The 25714-nt window shown below is 35.4% G+C and overlaps 1 long non-coding RNA gene across 1 annotated transcript in view; it reads right to left on the reverse strand.

The window, feature by feature from the left end:
• LOC121028678 (uncharacterized) overlaps positions 1-25714 on the reverse strand; it is a 42851-nt gene that overhangs the window by 3162 nt on the left and 13975 nt on the right. Inside the window, exons 2-3 of the long non-coding RNA XR_005789381.1 lie at positions 7024-7090; positions 47-141 (exon numbers count right to left, since the gene is read on the reverse strand). This is a non-coding gene — a long non-coding RNA (uncharacterized LOC121028678). The remainder of the gene's footprint in view (positions 1-46; positions 142-7023; positions 7091-25714) is intronic.

Here is a 25714-nt window from a genome sequence, read left to right on the forward strand (position 1 = left end):
AAGAAACCGTGGAAAAGAGGGCTAAGTGGGCAGCCTGGTTACTTACTTCATAGGTAGGGCTGTCACTCAATCATAGTTCCCAAAGCTGTGCTGTCTCCCTCAGGCATGGGGCAGAGGCTACTGTGTTCAAATTGCACTGTTCTAGATTTCATAGTTTGTTTAAATAAAAAAAAAAACAAAAAACAAAAACATAGCATCTTATTCTTACCAGGACGTTGTATGTAATTAAGATTTAGTCATAAATTAATGCTATTGACACTAAGAAGTTTTTGGAAAGGCTATCAAGATGTAAGAAGGGGAGGAACACTGAATGAAATTGGCATCTGAGTTATAGTGCTATTTTTTTTCAATCAAAGAGTGGACTTAGACAAGTCTCTTAAACTACCTCTCAGTTTCCTTGTTTCTAAAGCTACTGAGTTGATTTGTTTATTCTGTCATCCATTCATTTATTCAGTGAACTTAAACTGAACAACAGTCTCTAGTCAGGCATTATCCAGTGCTAGGGTTACTAAATGAATCAGGCATGCATTCTGATAGAGGGGTTCAAGAGGTCAATAAAGATTCTCATAAACTCGTTTTAGTAGGTACTAAAATATGAGTGAGGATGCTCTAAACATACGAGATTTTGGATAGGACTGCGTGGGGGAAAGAGTGTGTGTATGCAAACTCAAGATCTTTAAAAGAACTGTTGGGGTGCTTGGGTGGCTCAGTTGGTTGAGCGTCTGGCTCTTGATTTCAGCTCAGCTCATGATCCCAGATTTGTGGGATTGGGATTCAAGTCGGGCTCCATGCTGAGCATGGAGCCTGCTTGAGATTCTCTCTCTCCCTCCCTCTCCCTCTCTCTCCCTCCCTCTCCCTCTCTCTCCCTCCCTTCCCCCATCTCTCTCCCCCACCTGCTCTCTCCCGCTCACACTCTCTCTTTAAAATAAAATAAAATAATAAAATAAAATAAAATAAAATAAAATAAAATAACAGTCATTGATCAGTGTAGCTGAGTTCGGGTTTGAGATAGAGAAGTAAGGATATGAAATGTCATCATGAGAGACCATTGTTGAGGACCAGCTTGTATTTTTATGCAGTGATGGTGTAGTAAACACCTTAGAAAGATCAATCTAATAACTGTGGAAAGGATAAATGGAAGAATGGTGAGACCGAGGTTAGCAACATAGATAAGAAGGGGAACCATACTCCAGAGGATAAATTACGATGGCCTGAACTGAGATCCTTTCTGGTAATGAAAATCTAATTCTATGTTGGAGAATGAAAAAATAATCTGAGAACCTCTAGAAAAATAATACCTACGAAATGTTTTTTAATGGTGTATTCAAGTACAATTAATATATACATATATAAATATTTAGAACTTTGAAGCCAGATTTTCATTATCTCTTTTAATTACCAATTAAAAGATGATATTTATGTGAGAATGAATAAATCTTTAGGGAAGTTGACTAATAGTACTGGGTTTGAAGATACCCACAAATTTTTAAACCACTCTGTACATCTTTACTTATCTCATCTCTAACATAGCCCTGGGGATTTTCAGAAAATAGCTTGCAATGTCAACTCTGTACTTAAACTGTAAGAATCAAACCCTTGGGAACTATCAAGTTATCAGTCTTTACTACTGAAAACATAACACGATTTAAGTAGAGCTACTCTAAATGGTTCAGATTACATTTAGGTAATATTTTGAGTGAGATGAAGACAGAGAGATTTTCACTCATATGACTAGTTTAAATTGCCTACATTTGCGTCCCAGATTGTTTTTTGTGAAGTCAACCAAGGGTATAAAAAGCTTCCTTTTCAAAAAGGAAAAGGCCTTTATATGGCTGAGGTCTGGACAAGTGCAAACTGAATACTCCTTTTTTTCTAAAAGGAAAACAATTGGAACATTATTTGTGGGCCTTTAAACTTCTTTATAAAGTTTTTAAAGAAGAAGTCAACCAAATACAGCTTTATGATCCAACATGTATTCTTTTCATTCATTTCATTTGTAATACATAATGGACATTATATATGAAAGAAGAAATACCTTGAGGCAAGTAACTCATGTGTACAACTTTTTATTGTTTATGCTTATAAGAAAATTATCTTTTTCAATCTTTCAAGTATATTCAAGTGCCAAAGCCAATTCGATTACCCATGGGGAAGCATTTGTGGTTCATCTTGGAAACTTGCTTACCCTTCGACCTCACAGTTTGGAGTGGTTCTCGAGTTTGTATAGCCTCTTCTGCTTTTCTAATTGTGTAGTGAAAAGAGAGACATGTTGGGCCCCAAAAGGACATTTATTTCAAAACGTTCCAATAATTTCTCTGCTTCTGTCAGAAGAGGAGGAGAAAGAGGAAGAAGACGACAAGGAGAGAAGGAAATGAGAAAGGAGCCAATTGACTGTTAGTTTTGGAAAGAAAATCCTATGTATACCACATGCCCATGACCGAGTTTAATGTGTTTTAACTAAAGCAAGGGCTTCAAGGCACAATTTACCATATTGTGCTTCCCATTCCACAGGCTCAAAACCAAGTAACTGTATGAAAACATCTTGTAATAATGCTTTAATGATTTAGTAATAAGTTTCATTTCACTTATTTTCAAGTACCACAAGAGAAAAATAAAGACTAACCTTTTGTGCCTTTAAATGTCGGGCTCATATCTGTACTAGCATAGCAGATAGGATTTATTTAGACCCTAGAGAAAGCCAATGATACATAGAATATTCACTGCATGACAAACCAACACGGTTAGAAAGATGTGATCAAACTGTGATTGTCCTGGAGAAAATGTTGGTTGTGATGAAAATAATTGAATTTTTGAATAGTAATTAGTCTAGGAAACTATTTTTGTGTGACATGTGACTCTATATATTCATGGATTATGTGACTACATACTTTTGACTAACTGGAAACTACCTACATCATTTATTATGAAGCCATAGAAAAAATATAAAATGATGAGTTCAAAAGAAAATGTTTCATATTACACACAACTACATATTACATGGTTTAAGAAATTATTTTGGTAGTTTTCAGTCAGAGGCATTTAGTCTTTTTCCATTGTAGTTTAAATTGCAACTGATAGATGGCGCTGACAGGGTGTGTTTTAGTGTCACAGATGAATACATCATTGCAGCCCTCTCAGAATTTCAAAAGCCAATTTCATATTAAGCTGAATCTATTGGAGGAATGTTCTTAGGTATTAAACATACCAAGAATTGATTTTTCCAGGTAATTATCAGAAATGTCATTGTACTTTGTCAAGTACTTTTGTTGGAATGTTACTCCTGGTAATTAAGATATCTAAGTCTGGTCAGTTCCTGACAGACTCTAACTTCTCCAACACTTAAGCACATTTTCCAGTTTTTCTTTTTTAAGTTGTTTTTTGTTTTTGTATTTTTCCCTACTTCTGGGTTTCAGTGGTAGATCATACAAGTGTGGGAAGTAGAGTCTTTTTAGGAAACATGGCCTTTCTTGTCTGTACATCTAAGTATATTTTGTTCCCAGTGCAACTTTTCCTTTCTAGAACATCTAAACTTTTAAAATCATGCAGGGCTAAGTAATAATAATAATAATAATAATAATAATAATAATAATAAATAATGGCGCAGCATTCTTTTTTTATCACTTTTCAGCCACATAACTGATTAGACTATCTTGTTCACATACTTGAGAGGTTAATACATAATTTTGTAGTATAAGAGAAAGGATTCTGAAGTTTGTAGCAAAAACAAGTAATTCAGAGGAAAAAAACAAGAGGAACAAAACAAGGAAATATATCTTTCAGGTTTAATTTCCTTAGTGGTAGAGTCAGCCATTTTTATGGTTCAGTCAACACAGGTTCAAAACATCTGGCCACTGGAAAAATAGGGGTTTTCCACACCTCCATATTATGGATCATTTCATAACAACAACAACAATAATAAAACACTTCTTAGAAGTTTTTTTTCCTAGATATACTGTTATTATATTTTAACATGTAATTATCTTGAAAAATTACAGCCTATTGGTTTGTATTCTGTGTTTAAAATATAAATTTTAAAATAATGTGCACATACAATAATTAGCAAAATGTCTTTGTTCAAAGGATTACACAGTTAGTAGGGCTCATCTGTCACCTAAGAATGTCCATTTATGGGTCTTTTAAAGCTAATTTGTTTTTCTAGAAACACTATTTAAAACAATAAATATTCTACTTATGGAAAAGAAAATTGGAAATAAGTATCTGAATAAATTAAATTATATGGGAAAATGCAATTGTTTAGAAACTGGTTCTCAAAGTAAATATCATTTTCAAGAAAAGAGCCTTTTTTTACTAAATGAAAGTAGTTAAGATTATATGATAGCCAGGTTATTACTTTGTAAACGATAGGCTAGGCTCGTATCACACTGTTAAATACCTCCAATTTTGATGATAATTTTGTGGATAGAAGTTGTCAAAATGAAAGCCTTTTATGCTCACCTTAATGAGTTCAAGAAAATATTTTTCTGCAGTTCAGTGTATCAAGTACATATTACAGATATAAATGTTATATTTTAAGGTGTTATGAGAAATGCAAAACACTTTTAAACTAAACTCTTTCATGTTAAAATATTGTGTATTCAGATATCTAAAGTCAAAACAATTGATTAGAAATTGATGAGAAGTCAGAAATTCAGCTTATTGCTTCCAACGCCCACTGTAGTTCTTCAACTATCTCAATATTATTTTTCCTTAATTCATTCCTTTCTTCTTAAAAGTGTTTTCAATTAAAAAATGCGTTGAGAAAAAATAAACTTTAATGCTAAATAACATTAAATATTATAACGTTCTATTTCTTTGGTAGTGTAGAGATTTTTAAATATCATGTGGTACTTATTATAGATGTGAAAGTTAATTTTGTGTGATTAGCAGTAAAATTTTTCTTAATATTTCCCTGTATCTGAAGCTGGACTCAGAAATAAATTTTTTGGTGTTGTGTCTTTCTCAAAAACGGTATTACTTTCTTCAAATTAGGAAGGTATTTTATGAATTTAAAATCTTATGAAAATTGTATAGGGAGAAAGTACCTTTCAGATCATGTCATTTTCTATTTATTATTTTTTTTGGCAGAAATCTTTAGTACTCTCCCTGTTTGTATTCCTTTTTGAGGTGATAGATGTGTACACACACACACACACACACACACACACACCCCTATACCCCTATTGCTAAGGGTGTGTGTGTGTGTGTGTGTGTGTGTCCTAATTCTTAAGAAAAATGAAAGGTTCTCTATCTCTAGAAAGATAGATATCTTTAGATATAAGGTATAAGACATATATTATATATAAGATATGTATTAGTTACAAGATAGAGATATCTCTGTTTCTGCCTATTCTCTATGTGTAAGCTTAGATCTATAGAGAGATCTGGTCTGTGTATATCTATCTATCTATCTACATAGATAGAGACAAAGAGGGAATCTGTTGTCTTAGTAATTAGGGTATAGGGGCACCTGAGTGGCTCATTTTGTTAAGTGTCTGACTCTTAGGTCAGATCTTGATCTCCAGGTTGTGAGTTCAAGCCCTGCACTGGGCTCCATGCTGGGAATGAAGCCTACTTAAAAAAAATAATAATAATTAGGATATAAATTATATATGCTTTACAAGTAAGAAGACTTCAACCAACACATCTAATTGGAGAAGTCATAGTAAATAAATTATGGTGATTAAAATAATTGAAATTCATTCTTTTGTCATTTTGTGGAAGTGAACATTAAGCCTTTATCTAAGTTGAAAAGTTAATAAATTTGAAATACACATTTTAATCCCACCCATATTCAGATAATCACCAATTTAAGAAACGTGTGGTCCTTTAAGAAACCTTTTATTCTCTTTTGCTGGCAAGTTGGAATACATCCTTACAATGCTTTAATGAATATTTATTGAGCAAATGAATAAAACAGTGTTGTCAGTGATGGTTGTATTTCCATTAAGACCCACAGTGTTCTGTTTAGCCTAGGTATCGTGCATAAAGAACACTGTAAAAAATCAAACAAACAAACAAACAAAACAAATATTCAGTCAAAATTCTGTTCTCAGTGACCACACTCACACCCCAGCCCTGACACTGGAATATGAACACATTGCCTGGTTGCAGTGTTTGGCATATCACGAGTTCTAAGCTATTGCTGGTAGCACTACATCTGGGATAAGGGGTATGCACGGGCTGGGGAAGAAGTGGAAATGTGGACTGGGAAAAAGGCTCTACTAGGAGCACAGTTCGTTGTCCAGGAATCTTACTTTTATCCTTTTTGTGTTCCTTTGAGGCATGAATTTGGCCTCATGATTACCCTCTCTCCTGGCTTTGCCTGCTCCCACCAGACTCTAATTCTGTTTCCTTCCGTGAACAGAATGAAGTCAACTACATCTTTTTGCTGTCCTGTCTTTGAAGGAGAACGCAGAAGCCCACAGAAGACCACTGATATTTAAAAAAATCTTCATACTTATTAACAAATGCAGAGAAAGGGATGTGTAGGGGGAGTTCCATTTTTATCTTCTTCTGATCTTCTTTTTTTTAATTTGTCTTACCCATTAAGAATATAGGGACATACAGGAGTGCCAGGCGTGGGTATGTTCTCTTCACCTTCATTCTGCCCTTTTTCACACTCAGTCCGGACATGATAAATCCTGCCTCTTGCCCAGAATTAGGAGAAAAAAAAAATCTAACCATCTGTAAATTAGATGAAGTAAGAAATGTGACTGGGACAAAAGAGAACACAATGTAGATATAGTAGTTAGTGTGTTTGTGTTTAAGTGTGTAGATATGCTAGGAAACATTGGAATTTGAGGTGATAAGATACAAAGCTGTCAAGTGTAATAGGGAATAAAGGTCTGGAAATTCCCTCCAATATCATTTTGGAAGGGGAAAAGATTTTCCAAATCCCTGCACTAGAATACTGTTACTTCTTAATGACATTTTCTTTTAAGGGACATACTTAAATTGGATTGATGCAAATGGAGAATGTGTCCCCATTTTTAATTGTGTACTGATTTCCTTCATAAAAATCACCTTTCTTTGTTTTCAGGGACATTAGATCCAAGTCCGTTCATAGAAAGTTTCAAAAGCGTGTGAATGCCTAAAAATAACACAAAAATTAGAACACAACATGCCAGCATAAAACCATGAATCTTCACGTTGGCAGAACCATGATATAACAATAGTCAAACATTCTTACTTGAAAAGTTAATGATTTTTCCCATGTGACAAATAGAGTTTTATTTCTAAAAATTTCATTTTCATCTTCATTTTTCATACCTTTAGTGTTAACCCTGCCACCAAATTCCAACGTGACTTTAGTAAAAGAAATTTGTCAGATTAATGTTTATAGTTAATATCAGAAATACAGAATCCTGTATGCACTGAAAGTGTGAGATTTTTCTTCCCCTGAAATAAATTCTGGGATGAAGTTTAAGAGACACACATCCATTATTACCAATTTTCCATATTATTCCATGTTATCCATATAACAACTTTCCAATGCATGTCAATTTATGTGTAAGAGTTCATTCTCCTTTTAGAATACTGCAATCCAGTTCATTATCATTGTTACAACTGCAGTAAATGGATGTCAGATGTTACCACCATGATACAGTGTAGATGAAAAGAATATTAAGATAACATTATGTGACTTCATATGAAAACTTTTCACAGATCAATAGTCTGACTTATTCTTACCAGAGTTTATACCAAACACAGTACTGTGTGTATGTGTGTGTGTGTGTGTGTGTGTGTGTGTGTGTGTGCGTGCAAAATGAAGGCTGGTTGTCTACCAGATTTTTCTAATAGTACAATGGCTCCCCTAAGAGGGTTATACTATTCCATTGACTGCTTTGTGGATTCATTTTCTGTGAGTTATTTCTGGCCAATGGAAAGCACACAGTTAACTTTTGGGTATTATTCAAGCAGACCCTCTACGATTTTACCAGAGATTGTTTCTGTAGGAATAAATCTGTGTACTATTTGTCTAGTTAAAAACAGCATGCTGACATGGAATCACTGGGGGACTGGAAAATGGATCAGGGGTTGAAAGGAAAGAGAAAAGGGAAATCTGCTTATTTTAATAATATACCTAGGATAGAAAAGAGAAAATATGGGCAAATTATTGAAATAATGTGTGCATGGAGCACGAAAACTTTAATCAGTTTAACTTCTTCGGGGCGCCTGGATGGTTCAGTCGGTTGAGCGTCTGACTTTGGCTCAGGTCATGATCTCATGGTTGGTGAGTTTGAGCCCCACATCAGGCTCTGTGCTGACAGCTCAGAGCCTGGAGCCTGCTTCGGATGCTGTCTGTCTGTCTGTCTCTCTCTCTCTCTCTCTCTCTCTCTCTCCCACTCACTCACTCACTCTCTGACCCTTCCTTGCTCACACTCTGTCTCTGACTCTCAAAAATAAACATTAAAAAAATCCTTTAATCAATGTAACTTTTCCACACATATACTTAACTCTCTTCTATATCATGTTTTTGGTTTTGTTTTTGTTTTTGTTTTTGCCAGTGATTTTTGTTCCTCTCATTTCTGGGTGTATTGCTTATTTTTTAAAAAAATTAATGTTTATTTATTTTTGAGAGACAGAGAGAGAGTAAGCATGAGTGGGAGAGGGTCAGAGAGAGTGAAGGAGACATAGAATCTGAAACAGGCTTTAGGCTCTGAGCTGTCAGCACAGAGCCCAGTGCAGGGCTGTAACTCACAAACTGTGATATCCTCACCTGGGCTGAAGTCAGATGCTTAACTGAGCCCTCCAAGTGCCCCATGGATTTCATCATGTGCTTGATTTGGGAAGATGTATAAATAGGCATTTCTCAAAGTCTTGGAAAAAAATTCTGTATTTGCCTCATCACATACATGGAAAAAGAGCATGTGTATGCACATGGGAGCATGTGAGTGCACACACACACACTCACCACAGCTTTTAACTTTTCATCCTAAGAATGGTGAAAAGGATATTACTTGCTTATTGAGGAAAAGACATTTAATGTATCACAATATCAGACAATAACTCTTAACCCTTCACACTGAAAGGGCGGGCCTACGCTGGCCGACTCCATCTTGTTCTGTGTCCTTCACCTTGACCACACCTCCTCCCCTTGAGTAACCCCCTCCCTCACCTGCCTAACAGGACTCGGACCCTTCCCCAGCCAATCGGCTGAGGCCACAGCCATTACCTCACCAACTGCCCCTAGGCCCCAATAAAACCTTTGTCCTTTTGAAACTCGCTCTCTCTCCCCGGTATCTCGGTATCTCACCGCTGCGTTGGTGCAGGTAGGGGATTGAGCTCGAGCTAGCTCGAATAAAGGCTCTTTTGCTTTTGCATCGGACTCGGCTCCCTAGTGGTCTTTGGGGATCACGAATTCTGGGCATAACACACACCACATATCTTTTTATGATAAAGGTGCATTTTTCACATTTAAAGGATAGATGTTTACCTTCTAAGATATATAAATTATTAAATTAGAGGCTGAATGAGCATGCTGCATATTTCATTTCCTTACTTTCCTTTCTCTCAGTATTTCTGTAAAGCAGTGGCTTGGGTTTTACTGTAGGAACCTTGCCATCCTATTTACAGACAGCATTTTGTCGGTTTAGGTGTAGGTGTAAATTTGTCTGATTAATAATTACTAATACTACCCAAGTTAATAGTGAAATCACTATTCACTATTTTTCTAGTAATATGTAATTTAAAATGTAATAGGGAAATGTTTCTTCTGGTTCCTATAAAAGTGTTCTGTCATATATTTGATGCTTTTATAAAGCATGTTCTTTTTTTTTTAAGTTTATTTTCAGAGAGAGAGGGCGCACATGTATGCATGCATATGTGCTAGTGAACAGGGGAGGGGCAAAGAGAGAGGGAGAGAGAATCCCAACCATACACCACGCTGTCAGCATAGAGCCCCACGTTGGGCTCGATCTCACAAAACCATGAGATCATGGCCTGAGCCAAAATCAAGAGTCAGACACTTAACTAATTTAGCAACCCTGGAAACCTGAAAGGGTATTCTTTTCATAAATGTTGAAGTTAATGATTTTTGATGATCTGGCCTTGATGGCTGTTGCTATTGTTAACTTTGCAATGCATTTTAAAAATAAATGTGGGACTCCTGGGTGGTTCAGTCTGTTAAGCATCCAAGTTTTGATTTTGGCTCGGGTGGTGATCTCATGGTTCGTGACTTCAAGCCCCATGCTAACAGCATGAGGAGCCTGCTTGGTATTCTGTTTCCCCCTTTCTTTGCCCCTCCCCACTTGCTCTCTATATATCTCTCAAAATAAATTTTAAAAACTTAAAAAAATAAAAATAAATGCAATGAAACTTTAACAAGTTCTTATTTTATTTATTTATTTATTTTTTGGAGGAGAGGAGTAGAGATAGAGAATCCCAAAAAAGCTCCACACTGTCAGTGCAGAGCCCAATGCGGGGCTTGAACTCACAAACCATGGGATCATGACCTCAGCCAAATCAAGTGTTGGTTGCCATCCAGACACTCACAAACATTCACAGTTTTTATCACAAAAGGCATAGGTCACAATAAATAAATAAATAAATAAATAAATAAATAAATAAAATCTTAATATAACTGAATATCCACATACACAAAATTGATTCTAGACACAGACCTTACATTCTTCAAAATTAACTCAAAATGAATCACATGACTAAATATAAAATGCAAAATTATAAAGCTCCTGGAAGATAATGTAAGAGAATATCTAGATGACCTTGGATATGGTGATGGCTTTTGAGGTATAACACCAAAGACCTAGTCCAGGAAAGGAAGATTTGATAAGCTGGACCTCACTGAAATAAAACAGAACGTCCTGCTCTGTGAACAACAATGTCAAGAGAATGAGAAGACAAGCCACAGCCTGGGAGAAAGTATTTGTACAAGGCATATCTGGTAAAGCACTATTGTCCAAAGTATACAAAGAATTTTTAAAACTCAGCAATAAGAAAATAAATTAGTTAAAAGATGAGCCAAAGACCTAAACAGACACCTCACCAGAGAAGATATAAAGATGGCAGATAGGCATATAACAAGACACTCCACATCATAAATCATTAAGGAATTGGAAAAACAACAGCAAGATCTACTACACACTTAATAGAGTGGCCAAAGTACAAAACACTGCCAACACCCATTGCTGGCAAGAATGGGAAGCAGCAGATACTGTCATTGATCACAAAATGGATCTTTGGAAGGCAGTTTGGCAGCTTCTTGCAAAACTAAACATATTCTTACTATATGATCCAGCAATCACACTCCTTGGTATTTACTGAGAGAAGTTGAAAATTTATGTCCACACAGAAACCTGCACGCAGAAGGTTATATCATTTTTATTCGTAAGTTCCAAAACTTGGAAGCAACCAAGATGTCCTTCAGTAAATGAATGGTCAAACTGTGGTACATCCAGACAATGGGGTATTATTTTATTCAGTGGCAAAAATAAATGAGCTATCAAGCCATGAAAAGATCTGGAGGAACTTTAAATACATATTATTAAGTCAAAGAGACTCAATCTGGAAAGGTTATGTACTGTATAATTCCACCTGCATGACATTCTAGAAAGGGAAGAAGTGTGGAGACTGTAAAACCATCAGTGGTTACCAGAGGTTGTGGAGAAGGAGGAGTGAACAGGCAGAGCACAAATGATTTTTAGGGCAGTGAAACTGTTCTGTATGATATCATAATGGCAGATGCATGTCATTGTACAATTGTCAAAACCTACGGAATATACAAACCAAGACAGAGCACTAAGTAAGGTAAACTGTGGACTTTGGGTGATGGTGTGTCAGTGTAGGTTCTTCATTGTATCACTCTGGTCAGGGGTGTTGATAGTAGGGGAGGCTGTGTGTATGCAGGCAGGGATTAAATGGGAACTCTATCATTGCTGCTCAGTCTTTCTCTGAACCTAAAAAATAAAGTCTGTTTAAAAAACAGGACAAAACAGGGGTGCCTGGGTGGCTCATTAGGTTAAGCATCCAACTCTCAGTTTTAATTCAGGTCATGATCTCAAGGTTTCATGAGTTCAAGCCTTGTGTCTGGCTCTTTGCTCACAATGGCGAGCCTGCTTGGGATTCCCTCCTTCTCTCCCTCTCTCCCTCTCTCCCTCTCTCCCTCTCTCCCTCTCTCCCTCTCTCTCTCTCTCTCTCTCTCTCTCTCTCTCTCTCTGCCTCTCCCCTGCTCACACTGTCTCTGTCTCTCTCAAAATAAATAAATAAACTGAAAGAAAAAAAAACAGAACAAAACAAAACCTTAGTATTGCATTTTATTTAAGAAACCAAGCAAAACTATTAAATCGTGTTTCAAAGCCAATAACCAAGATAGGGCCAATTGTGTTTGATTTGTAATGCTTTCTTTCCCTGTCCCTGCCCTTTTCATTTTGGAAACTGCTAATCAACAAGGAAAAAACCCCAAGGAAAATAAGCATAAAAGAAAATTGCTGGTGGAGGAGGGCACCTGGGTGGCTCAGTAGGTTAGGAGTCCCACTGTTGATTTTGGCTCAGGTCATGATCTCATGGTTCTTGAGTTCAAGCCCCGTGGTGGGCTGAGCAGTGGCAGTGCTGAGCCTGCTTGGGATTCTCCCTCTCTGTCCATCTCCGTCTCTCTCTGTCTCTCTCTGTCTCTGTCTCTCTCTCTCTCTCTCTCTCTCTCTCTCTCTGTGCCTGTCCCTTGCTTGTGCTGTCTCTGTCTCTCTCAAAATAAATAAACTTAAAAACAAAAAGAATCAATGGGTTTGGATTTTTCAAAATGATTTAATTGACATCTATTTGAAATTAACACAAATTTAAAAGTTAAAAGTTTACAGGCCTCAAAACTGTCTAATATTTAAATATGGGAGATATTTCTGATTTCTAAATATGGTTGAAGTCCATTTATCTTTTCATATAATTTTCTGTAACAGGTTTTGAATTTTAAAAATTGACCAGTTGATTTATTTTTTTTAATATTTATTTATTTATTTATTTATTTATTTATTTATTTATTTATTTATTTCTGCATGGTAGAGACAGCTATTCAACATATAAAGCCTTCTATCTCCGGTAATCTGTAATTCTGCAACACATAATCAGTAATATCCACTCATAGGCTTCCTAAAAAGACTTTAAATCTATGAGTAATATAGGTGAAAGTTGAACAGATGACTATGCAGACCTCTTTCACTCTGAGAAACAAGAATAGCAGGTATTCAATACATTTTAGTTAAATTAATGTGTGAATGTTCTGGAGGAATTATGAATGGATATTCCCAAAAGTTTCCCATAAATTAATATGAGACTCTTCATTTAACATATAAAGTTTTTTTAACCTATAGAACGAAAACATAATAACATATTTTCTTATTAATGGTTAATTTTATGATGGTAAAATTCATATTAATAATACTCAACATGCAATATTCTAGGAACGATTCCACTTGTAATTCTTTAAGAATCCTGTTGCTGAATGAAATCGGAACTCTTATAACCACAATTTTCCTGCAGCACTGCAGTATGAATGGTCTTTTTCTAAGTGGCGTTTCCATCACATGGATTGAATTTTAAGCTATTTTTTTTCAGTTGACCAATCAGACATTATAAAATAGTTATGCTACTGACTTGGTATGTGTTCAATGTCAAGCCACTTTTTTCCATTGACAGCTTGAGAAGATTGTAAAACCATTAAAAAATTTAAGCTTGTGGCTCAAAGGGACTTTCTACAGTTAGACTGCTTTTAATTTTCTCATTCTATTTGGTGAACACCTGCCTTTCCTTGGATATTGAACTAAAGTAAAACTTGCTGGATTCTTTTAGCATTTTTATTTTGGAGCTCAGATAAAATAGAAACTCTTTTATATTTTACATATTTGTATAAAGACAAAAAAGGGGGAGAACTATTTATAGTTAGACTTTATGTATTAATAAATATATATTCACAAGACCCTATTTTAAAAAGTTATGCATTCAATTACATATGGTAAAGGAGCATTATTTAAGGAACAAAATGACTTGCTGTATTCAATTGAAAATATTGGAATAGTAATTTAAGATGTAAGAGTAAATTAAGATGTGATACTCTGATGCTACTATCAGTAGGTTCTTTTTTGAGCCCTGCATTGAATAAACTTCCTTTAAAGCCTGACAGTATTTTATTTATCTTTGTATAACAACACATCCTATAAAGTTCAGCACACAGTAGGCAATTAATGGCTATTGAATTGAAATACCCATTCAGTTTCTTTTGAAACTCATTCATCGACTAATTTTGAGTACTGACTTTGTATCAGACATGCTTTTCAGGTGCTTAGCATTCAAAGGTTGAAAATGTAGTCCCATCTTCAAAAACTCACAACTTAGTAGGAGAGAACAATAAATATTGTAATAGATGTGGCAAGTAATATGCTAGAGGATTCTCAGCCTTGACTTCACATTGGAATCACCTGAGAAGTTAAAGAAAGAAAAATTGCCTTGTCCTGACTCCAACCCAAACCAAGTGAATCAGAATATTTGGGAGTGGTTTCAGGCCCTTAGTATTTTGAAATGCTGTAGCAAGCAATCTAATGTTCAGGAAGTTGAGAAATATTTGTGCTTGAAGTAAGCAAGGTCATAAGAAAGGGGTTCCTAACTCAGTCTGATGGAATCAGGAACATTTATTCAGAAAAGCTGGTACTTAGTTTAACCTTTAAAGAATGCTTAAGATGAGTCAATGGAGACATGGTGATGGGCATTATTGGCAAAGGGGGAAAATGGCTAATGGGGAAAAAGAGCATGACGCATTTAGGAAACAAGAGGTAGTTTGTCATGATTAGCATTTAGAGTATGTGTAGGCAAATCTAGGGCTATAACATGCAAAAAATTAGATATGTTACATGAAGGGACTATGTGATTGACTCTTCAGTATTCATTATGTTCCAGATGATTTTTCCCCATGTATCAATAAACCTATTACAGTAATTTATTTCCTTCTCTAATAATTGGCTAAGGAGTAAGTGGATATAAACAGGTTGATTTCAGTGAGAAACTTAACACTAGCTCCATGGAAGAGAAAACCAGTTTTTCTCCAACTAGATGCATGATGGGAATTATGTTCCACAGTTCCTGTTAGAAGCCTCTTGTAACCATGAAAGGAGCCAGAATGAGAGTAATTAGCTGATACAAGGCAGTCAAAAACCTGAAAAGCAGAGCTGGAACCCTAGCAAGAGCCCACCATATCTCTAAATTGGCATGTGAAATTTAAAATTTTCTTCTTGGGGCACCTGGGTGGCTCACTCAGTTAAGTGTCCAACTCCTAATTTCGGCTCAGGTCATGATCTTGTGGTTTGTGAGACTGAGTCCCACTTTGGGCTCTGTGCTGACAGCCAGAGCCTGCTTGAGATTCTCTTTCTCCCTCTCTCTCTCTCTGCCCCTGCCCAGCTCATGTTCATGTTCTCTCTCTCAAAATAAATAAACATTAAAAAAAAATAAAATGTTCTTCTTCATTGGGTGTCATATGTAAGAGATAAATCACTGTGTTCTCCTGAAGCCAAGATTATAACTGTACATTAACTAACTTGAATTTAAATTTTACAAAAGTAAAAAGTAAAAAAATAAAATAAATAAAATATTACCAGCTTTAAATTGGGGGAAAAATAAATAAATTAGTAAGTAAATAAATAAATAAGACATTCATTTTGTTAAGCTACTTTGAGTCTGGATTTCTTGTGCCAAGTTTATCCAACTAATTTATAAAGGCAAAAGATTTTCATTTTCAAAACAAAGAGATGCCAATTTAGGAAGGGGATTTTTATTTTTTTATTTATTTTTTAAATATTCATTTATTTATTTTGAGAGAGAGAGAGAGAGAGCATGCCCACATGCCCACAAGTGGGGGATGGGCAGAGAAAGGAGAGAGAGAATCCCAAGCAGGCTCCACAGTGTCAGTGCAGAGCCCGATGCAGGACTTGAACTGTGAGTTCATGACCTAATCTGAAATCAAGAATTGGCCACTTAATTGACTGAGCCACCCAACTGCCCCAGGAATGGAATTTTTAAAGGGGAGGAAGACAACATTGTTCTACTTTAAAATGTTACCTCTCTATATATGTCAGGCATTGTATGTGTGCCTTATACATGTATAAAAAAAGAGTTGGGTTTTATTCTGCTGACAACAGTAGGTAGGTTGGATTTTTTCTTTTTCTTAATGTTTATTTTTGAGAGGGAGAGAGAGGCTGGGCATGGGAGCAGGGGAGGGGCAGAGATAAAGGGGGACAGAGGATCTCAAGTGGGCTTTGTGCTGACAGTGGAGAGTCTGTTGTGGGGCTTGAACTCCCAACCTGTGAGATCATGACCTGAGCCGAAGTCAGACACTTAACAGACTGAGCCACCTGGTACCTCTGTAGGTTGGATATGGTAAGTCTCACACTGGAAACAAAAGAACTTAGAAGTTATTTTACAAATTATGCAATATAAGTGATTTTGAAGCGAAAGGGACAGAGTTCAAACATATTTAGGAGATAGTAAGATTTGACAACTGCTAGAGTTTTATGGCTAAGAAAAATGGACAATTCTAGAATAAACTATTTCCTAGAAATATTTGACTATGTCTAAGTAAGAATGGATTGAACTGCGTATGAAACACTGATTTGCCCTGATTTTTGTGATGAAATTAAGTTAGACAAAGCAAATGCTATATAGGAATAAAATTACTCAAATTTTCTCCTTATTCTGTTATATTAAGTGAGGGTTAACAATTATATATTGTAATTTAGAAGATTTCATTTAACAAAAAAAATGCATTTTACACAGATTTCATTGGAATTCCAGGGAAAGTAGATTCAGAAATTTTCCTGTTGAGTAGGTGTAGTAAACTAAAATGAAATGCCTTGTATCTATTTTACTTACTTTACATATATGAACTCTGATAGCCTTGTTATATCATGTAGTATAGTTAGAATTTTATTGTTTATATTTTTCAGTAACCTCAGTCCTCCAGCTTTCATTTTTCATGCAGTTTTTGTTTAAATGGGAATTCTCCTTCCATAGGAATTTTTATTACCTTCAGTTAGTGAAGTACAAATAATATTCTTCATTGGTATATATTTCTTTTCATATGTTAGTTTCCATGGCTATAATTCTATACTTTCATATTATACATATTACACATGGCCAAATATTGAATTATTTAGCATTAACAACACAGTGCCATTAGTATTTTTACCATTATTTTCTATTCGGAAATCTGTTGATATTACAGAATGGCATTTTTGAAATCCAGTTCAGGATCGTGTATCTATCACATTACTACAACTTTAAATTTTTTTTTTCAACGTTTTTTTATTTATTTTTGGGACAGAGAGAGACAGAGCCTGAATGGGGGAGGGGCAGAGAGAGAGGGAGACACAGAATCGGAAACAGGCTCCAGGCTCCGAGCCATCAACCCAGAGCCTGATGTGGGGCTCGAGCTCACGGACCGCGAGATGTGACCTGGCTGAAGTCGGACGCTCAACCGACTGCGCCACCCAGGCGCCCCTCGTTACTACAACTTTAAAGTTAAAACAATTTAAGGAGCAGAGCTAAAGCTGAGAGATGGTGCCTAAGAGCCAAATTATTATTTTTTTTAATATTTTAAATTGTATGTATTTTCATCTCTTCCGAAGCTAGAAATCAGGGAGTCCTTAAATTCACTAAAGTAACATTTGGAATATACATTTTTCAATTAATTTTCAAGTTAAATTATACTATGACTCAACACTAAGCAGCTTTTAAATCAAATCAGATATTTTAAAGAATTGTTAAAGTGAGAAAGTATGCAAATGATGCTTATTGTTTGCTTAATGCTTATGGGACTACAGGAGGTACAGAACAATGGCTAACAATTATTGAGCACTTACTCTGTGCCCAGAACTGTTCCATTTACCTGATATGGAATGATATATTGAATCCTCACTCCAATAATACTTCAGGTATTATTATTTTCACTATGGAGATGAGGATGTTCAAGTACAAAGAGATGGAATAGTTGGCCCAAGGTCATTGAGCTAGAATGCAGCAAGACCATGCTACAAATCTAGACTCTTAAGTCCTTCACCCCCCAATGTATTAATCTGTTGCTTCCCATAGGAATCTAGGGAGATAAGACATGCTTAACCTAAACAACTGGGGTGAAATACTTTCCAATTCCATAATATCAATCATAAAGGCTGTAAATGCATAGAAAAGTGAAAATCACTGAAGGCTTTATGTAAGGCATGGATTGCAATTTGAAAGTATCTGACATTAATATGTGGCCCTCACCTCCAAGAGATATGCAAACTTGGATGCACTATTAAAATCTTATAGGCATGATGATTGAGAAATAACTATACTCTGTGCTATAAGTTTTGTTTTTATTTGTTTTTCTTGAGAAGCAGTGAATGATACATGTAGAAGACTAAGTAAATAACATATGATTTAAGTTTCCTGGCAAAAGTATGTATTGGACTGGGCCTTTAAAGATTTAGAGAAGAAAAAAAAAGAAGGAGATGATAGAGTGAAAAGAAATGGATACATGACTGTATCTCCAAGCTGTATCCATCTGGGATGAGAGATGCACTCTTGTCTTTAAATGAGGTAGACACAAAAGCTTTGCTGAAATTCCATTTATGGAGATTAAAGTGTATGAAATTAGATTTGAACTCTCATTTTGAAATTGCAAACCATGCCTGATATAATTATCTACTTAAAGATTAAGAACATCCTGGTTGCAATGATGTAAAAAAGGGGGGGAGGTTTATATTTTTATATATATTATATATTATATATTATATATTATATACTATTATATATATTATATATTATATATTATATATATTATATTATATATTATATATTATATATTATATACTAGGTCAAGTAAACCTTTCTGAGGGGACAAATAATCAGTAAGAAACCATTTGACTCATCAGTCTACCATTTGTGCCTGAATATAAGATCATTTCTCCTATAGAAAGATGCAAAATAAAGATTTTGGCCATTTTAGATATATATAAACTTTGTGGGATGTAAGCAACTACTTAGTCATATGTCTACTTATATTATTTAAAGTATCAATTTTCCGGGGCACCTGGCTGGCGCAGTTGGTTGGGCATCCGACTTCAGCCAGGTCACGATCTCGCGGTCTGTGGGTTCGAGCCCCACGTCAGGCTCTGGGCTGATGGCTCAGAGCCTGGAGCCTGTTTCCGATTCTGTGTCTGCCTCTCTCTCTGCCCCTCCCCCGTTCATGCTCTGTCTCTCTCTGTCCCAAAAATAAATAAACGTAAAAAAAAAAAAAATAAAGTATCAATTTTCCAAAACATTAAATTATGCACTATATACAATAATATATGGTTTAGAAATGTTGCTGTTTTTTACTTTTCTGGAATACTTTTCATTCACTGTTATTGGATTGGCTATTGTCCCTCTAGAATTCATGTCTACCCAGAACCTCAAAATATGACATTATTTGAAAATTGGGTTTTTACAGATATTATTGGTTAAAAGTAGGTCATATTAGAGTAGAGTGGGCTCTAAATCCTGTATAACTGGTATCCTTATAAGAAAAAAAAAAGACACAGCAAACAAGGTCAGGTAATGATGCAAGCAAGGATAATGCACCTGCAGTGAAAGAACGCCAAGGATCGCTGGCAAGCACCAGTGGGTAGGAAGAAGCAATAGAGGATCCTTCCCTAGTACTTGCAGAAGGAGCATGGCCCTGCCATACCTTGATTTTGGACTCTTAGTCTCCAGAACTGGAAGAAAAGAAATTCCTATTGTTTTAAACTACTCCATTTTTGGGAATTTGTTATGGCAGCCTACGAATGCATTTACACTGGTACATTTATGCTCTTAATATACACTTCACCATCATGCATTGGTAAATGCGGAGTCATGTTTTGAGTTTTCCAAGACAGTTTCAAGAGTACATAATCCCCCTTACCTTCAACACTGTTTGAGATGCAGAGTATTTTAAACCTGTGTGTTAATATGTGAAATTGTCTTACTTCTTATATAAGTGTTCACATAATACAAGACAGAAAGACAAATTAGTTTATTTTTCCCAAACGTGTATATGCTTGATCTCACTGTTTAATTACTATTTTAAAATAATCTTTAAAAGATTTCTTTATGGTACACTAAATTAATTAGACATATAACACATAATTCTGAGGTCATTTCCTAGGAAAAACATTTTAAATCTGTGTTTAATTAGTTTCCTCTTTTTTCCTTTTTTTAAATACTCAGTTTTGGAGTAAATTGTATAAGCATCAACATTTATTACATATTAAAGTCCTTTCAGATTAATATATTTTTGCAAATAGTGATTTGTAGTTCAAAATAATTGAAGGAGTGACCCACATGAGACCATGCAGGGATTCAAGATTTCAAAATGTGACTTCCTATTTCCTGTGAGATAATATTGGAAAAATGTGCTTTCTTATATTTAAGCAAACAGGAAAGTTGCTTGATGGAACTGGTCAATTCCTAATCAATTTATTCCCAATCAATTTATCCTAGTCCCAAAGATGAAGTATGATTTAAGGTTGATAAAACATGTTGTGTATTTGTATGAAAGAGAGAATCTTTTATTTATTTTTTTTTTAAATTTTTTTTTTCAACATTTATTTATTTTGGGGACAGAGAGAGACAGAGCATGAACGGGCGAGGGGCAGAGAGAGAGGGAGACACAGAATCGGACACAGGCTCCAGGCTCTGAGCCATCAGCCCAGAGCCCGACGTGGGGCTCGAACTCACGGACCGCGAGATCGTGACCTGGCTGAAGTCGGACGCTTAACCGACTGCGCCACCCAGGCGCCCCGTGAGAATCTTTTAAAAATTCATTACCTGAAGTGCAAAACACTTTCTTCTGATAGGTGTCTAAAAGTTGCATACTTAATAACTTCTGGAGGTATTAACGAGTTATTCAGTTGATTTTCTTTACCAAGCTCTTATGGGTCGAATCTTTATGTCCATATTTTGATTACACTATTACATATTATAAAATTTAGTAATTGTATTATTTATTACTTGTTATAGTGTTTATTATAGAATTTATTGTAGATACTTAGGGGAATGTTGTATATCAAGTAAAAGCGTCTTACAGTAGTAAGTTTGAGAAAGAAATATACCTGGAAAAGAGAAACTAAGTCCTTCAAGTAATATTCCTTATTTTCATTAATAAATTATTATTAATTTTAATACCAAAGTGATACTTTATTAAAACTCTATAATCCCATCTTGTTGTATAGAAAAGATATGGTGACTTTTAAAATTTGTTTTATAAGTGGCACACTTCTCTCTTTCCTCATTTAAAGTAAACTCACCAGCTATTGTCACCTTCTCTAACTTCCAAAAATACTCTTGTTTCCATAACTTTTGCCTTTTCCAACTAGTTCTCAATTATCCACCCAATAAATATTGGATGTGCAAAGTGATGGCGACATAACCACTTTTCTTTAACTTCTTGAAAGTTGCTTCTTTCCAAAAATTTACTCATCAAGATAAAAACCTTCTGCACAGTGAAGGAAACAATCAGCTAAATTAAAAGGCAGCTGACAGAATGGGAGAAGATATTTGCAAATGACATATCGGATAAAGGGTTGGTATCCAAAATCTATAAAGAACTTACCAAACTCAACACCCAAAAAACAAATAATCCAGTGAAGAAATGGTCTAAAAACATGAATAGACACTTCTCCAAAGAAGACATCCAGATGGCCAACTGACACATGAGAAAATGCTCAACATCACTCATCATCAGGGAGGTACAGATCAAAACCACGATGAGATACCACATCACACCTGTCAGAATGGCTAACATTAACAACTCAGGCAATAGCAGGAGTTGGTGAGGATGCAGAGAAAGACGATCTCTTTTGCACTGCTGGTGGGAATGCAAGCTGGTGTAGCCACTCTGGAAAACAGTATGGAGATTCCTCAAAAAATTAAAAATAGAACTACCCTATGACCCAGCAATTGTACTACTAGGTATTTATCCAAGGGATACATAAATGCTGTTTCAAAGGGTCACATGTACCCCAATGTTTATAGCAGCACTACTGTCGATAGCCAAAGTATGGATAGAGCCTAAATATCCATCAATGGATGAATGGATAAAGAAGATGAGGTCTATATATACAATGGAGTATTACTTGGCAATCAAAAAGAATGAAGTCTTGTCATTTGCAACTATGTGGATGGAACTAGAGGGTATTATGATAAGCAAAATTAGAGAAAGACAAACATTCTATGACTTCACTCATATGAGGAATTTAAGATACAAAACAGATGAACATAAGGGAAGAGAAGCAAAAATAATATAAAAAACAGGAGAACAAAACATAAGAGACAAAACAAGGAGTTGCTGGAGGGTTGTGAGAAGGGTGGGGGATGAGCTAAATGGGTAAGGGGCATTAAGGAATCTACTCCTGAAATCACTGTTGCACTATATGCTAACTAACTTGGATGTAAATTAAAAAATAAATAATTTTTAAAAAGTTGCTTCTTAGGGAAAAGCAAGCAAACAAACACAAACACTTCTATCTTTGCTTGTCCTTTAGATAACTGCACTTTTTTTTTCTGCCTCATGTACAGATTTTTGAAAAGTAGTGCATCCATTTACTTCTTTTCTATTGCATTCTGGATCCCCTGCTACTCTAATTAAGCATTCTCTATGCAGTTAACCCTATCTTTCTCCGCGTCTTTTTTTCAAATAGTATCTTGCACAATAGCTCTGCTCTACTTGAAACTATTCGTCATCCACTTGTAGAATTTTTCTCTCCTCTTGGCTCTCAGGATGATGTGCTTATTTGCCACTTGCTCTCTAATAATTCCTCTGACAAGCCTTCATTATGGTTTTTAATCCTTTTCTAAGTACGTGGCTACCACAAGGATGAGCTGTTATTTTTATATTGTTACCTTTTAAACTATCTTAGGGCATCCATAATCATTGTTTCATTGATCACTTGGCAGCCAAGCATTACTTTTATCCTTACTTCTTGTTTTTCAATATATGAAATTTATTGTCAAATTGGTTTCCATACAACACCCATCCCATGAGGAACACCCATGAGGAAGGTGAGGAGCACCCTCCTCAATACCCATCACCCATCCTCCCCTCCCTCCCACCCCCCATCAACCCTCAGTTTGTTCTCAGTTTTTAAGAGTTTCTTATGCTTTGGCTCTCTCCCACTCTAACCTCTTTTTTTTTTTTCCTTCCCCTTCCCCATGGGTTTCTGTTAAGTTTCTCAGGATCCACATAAGAGACAGATACCATATGTTTTATCCTTACTTCTGATGCAAGTTCTAATACATCTAATAAAGGAATCTTTTCAGTAATTAGCCATTAGTTCAAGTTCCATGTATTTAATGCAAAATCCCCACCTTCCTGTCTAGATAAAATCTTTTTTTGATGTTTCTGATTCTGTCAACTGCGATAGTCTCTTGGTCCCCAAAGGATGGACACCATGGCCATCAATAACAACTCCTTTGGTACTAAAATGTAATCAATTGAAAATTCCTGCCTGTCTAACTTGCTGCCCCAAACAATGTACAAACATTCCCTCTAAAGGAAATTCCAAACTCCCTTCAAATTTATGCTACTTTATCTTCCTACAAGGAGGTCTTTGCATAATGTAATACATAAAGTCTTGTTTCTTTACATTCATAAGTTACACAAGAATATATGTTTTTATATATCTTCATATTATTACCTAACTGCTTCACATGTATAAATCTTTTCCTATTAAAAATATAACACAATTTCTCAGGGCAGAAATCTTTCTATAGTTTTTAAGTATTACCTTTATGACTGAGCACTTCTTTGGAGCCATTTGGTATTTTATTATGTCTCACACACTTGAATTTACTGTTAACAATTTACTGGCAAAGCTAGATAGGTATTTAGTAATTAAAACTGAAATGTTTTAGTATAGAATGAACAATTATTTATATATATTTATTTAAAATAGAAGAGTGAATTCCACTGAAAAAAATGTGAAGCACAGAATATATCTGTAACAGTTTTTTTTTTTTTTTAACCTAACTGGTTTTCATTTATTGCAAACAAGAGTTAATAACCAAATGCTGGCAAATCTAAGACTGTGTGTGTCCTTTAGTGGCTACTGAAGCAAGTATTGAATACTATTTTTAAATGTATGGAAATATATTTTTATTTCAAGATATGTTTATTTTTAAGACAAAGAGACCGTGAGTGGGGGGCGGACAGAAAAAGAGGGGGATAGAGGATTGGAAGTGGGCTTCTCTCTGTCACCAGAGAGCCTCTTGAACCATGAGATCATGACCTGAGCCAAAGTTGGATGCGCAACCGAGTCACCCAGGAGCCCCTTTTTCTTTTCTTTTTTTAAAGTGTTTATTTAAATTCCAGTTAGCTAACATATAATGTAATATTAGTTTCAGGTATACGGTACAGAGATTCAACACTTTGACATTTTTAATCTGTAGGGTTTTTTTTTTTTACTGTAGAAGCAAATTATTATAATTCACTTGATAATTTTCATTTGCACTAAACATAATAATAGGATATATGTGCTTTATATGTACATTATCTCTCAGATGAACCAGTAATACTTGTGCTTATAAATTTAGAAAAATGGTTTTTATTTTAATTTAGTTAACGATTTCAGCTCAATATTGACATTTTGATTAAAAGTATTATTTGTTTTAATGACACATAGTATTATTTTGCAGATTATATAATTTCCAAAATGCTTGATGTTAAGTAAACTACAATTGTGGATATTTATAATAAACATATGCTCTTAAAAATTCAAGCATCACTTCAGTCTAATCTGAATTTTGTAAATTGTTCATATTTAACATACCTGAAACAGGAAAATTATTCTTAATAAGAAATGCTTTTGAAATATTGTAACAAATGCTATGCAACTCTTTTGCATGCTCAATCTCATTTAGCGCTAACAAAATTCTTCTATTTACAGAAAAGAAACTGAGGCTCAAAGAAGTTGTTACTTTTCCAAGGTCATTTGATACTAAATAGTGGAGCAGAAATTCAGTCCTTGGTTTATTTTATTCTACAGCCGGTGTAGAGCATGTACTTAAAAGGCACACTTATTCAAGTTTTCCATGAAGACTTCTTATCAACATAGTGTTCATGTTTAAAAATAAATAAATGGTGTATATTCATATTCTTGACATCACCTTTAGAAATGCTGAACTGATGGCAAATTTTTTCGTGTAAATGTTTCACAGTCACCTTTTGGGCCTAAGCCATATCTGACCTATTTTAATTTTTTTTTTAACGTTTATTTATTTTTGAGAGAGAGAGAGACAGACCATGAGTTGGGGGAGGGGCAGAGAAAGAGGGAGATACAGAATCTGAAGTAGGCTCCAGACTGAGCTGTCAGTGCAGAGCCTGACGTGGGGCTCGAACCCACAAACCATGAGAGCAAGCTCATGACTTGAGCTGAAGTCTGTCACTTAACTGACTTAGATGCTCCTTATCTGACCTATTAAAATTGAAATATATGGCCTATTTTAGAACCAAATATTCCCATCATTGTGTCAGGTGTATTAAAAACAAACCGGGGCGCCTGGGTGGCTCAGTCGGTTAAGCGTCCGACTTCAGCTCAGGTCACGATCTCACGCTCCGTGAGTTCGAGCCCCGCGTCGGGCTCTGTGCTCAGAGCCTGGAGCCTGCTTCCGATTCTGTGTCTCCCTCTCTCTCTGCCCCTCCCCCGTTCATGCTCTGTCTCTCTCT

Source organism: Herpailurus yagouaroundi, unplaced genomic scaffold, assembly GCF_014898765.1.
Source record: "Herpailurus yagouaroundi ecotype Mexico unplaced genomic scaffold, PumYag 100, whole genome shotgun sequence".
Classification (NCBI taxonomy): Eukaryota; Metazoa; Chordata; class Mammalia; order Carnivora; family Felidae; genus Herpailurus; species Herpailurus yagouaroundi.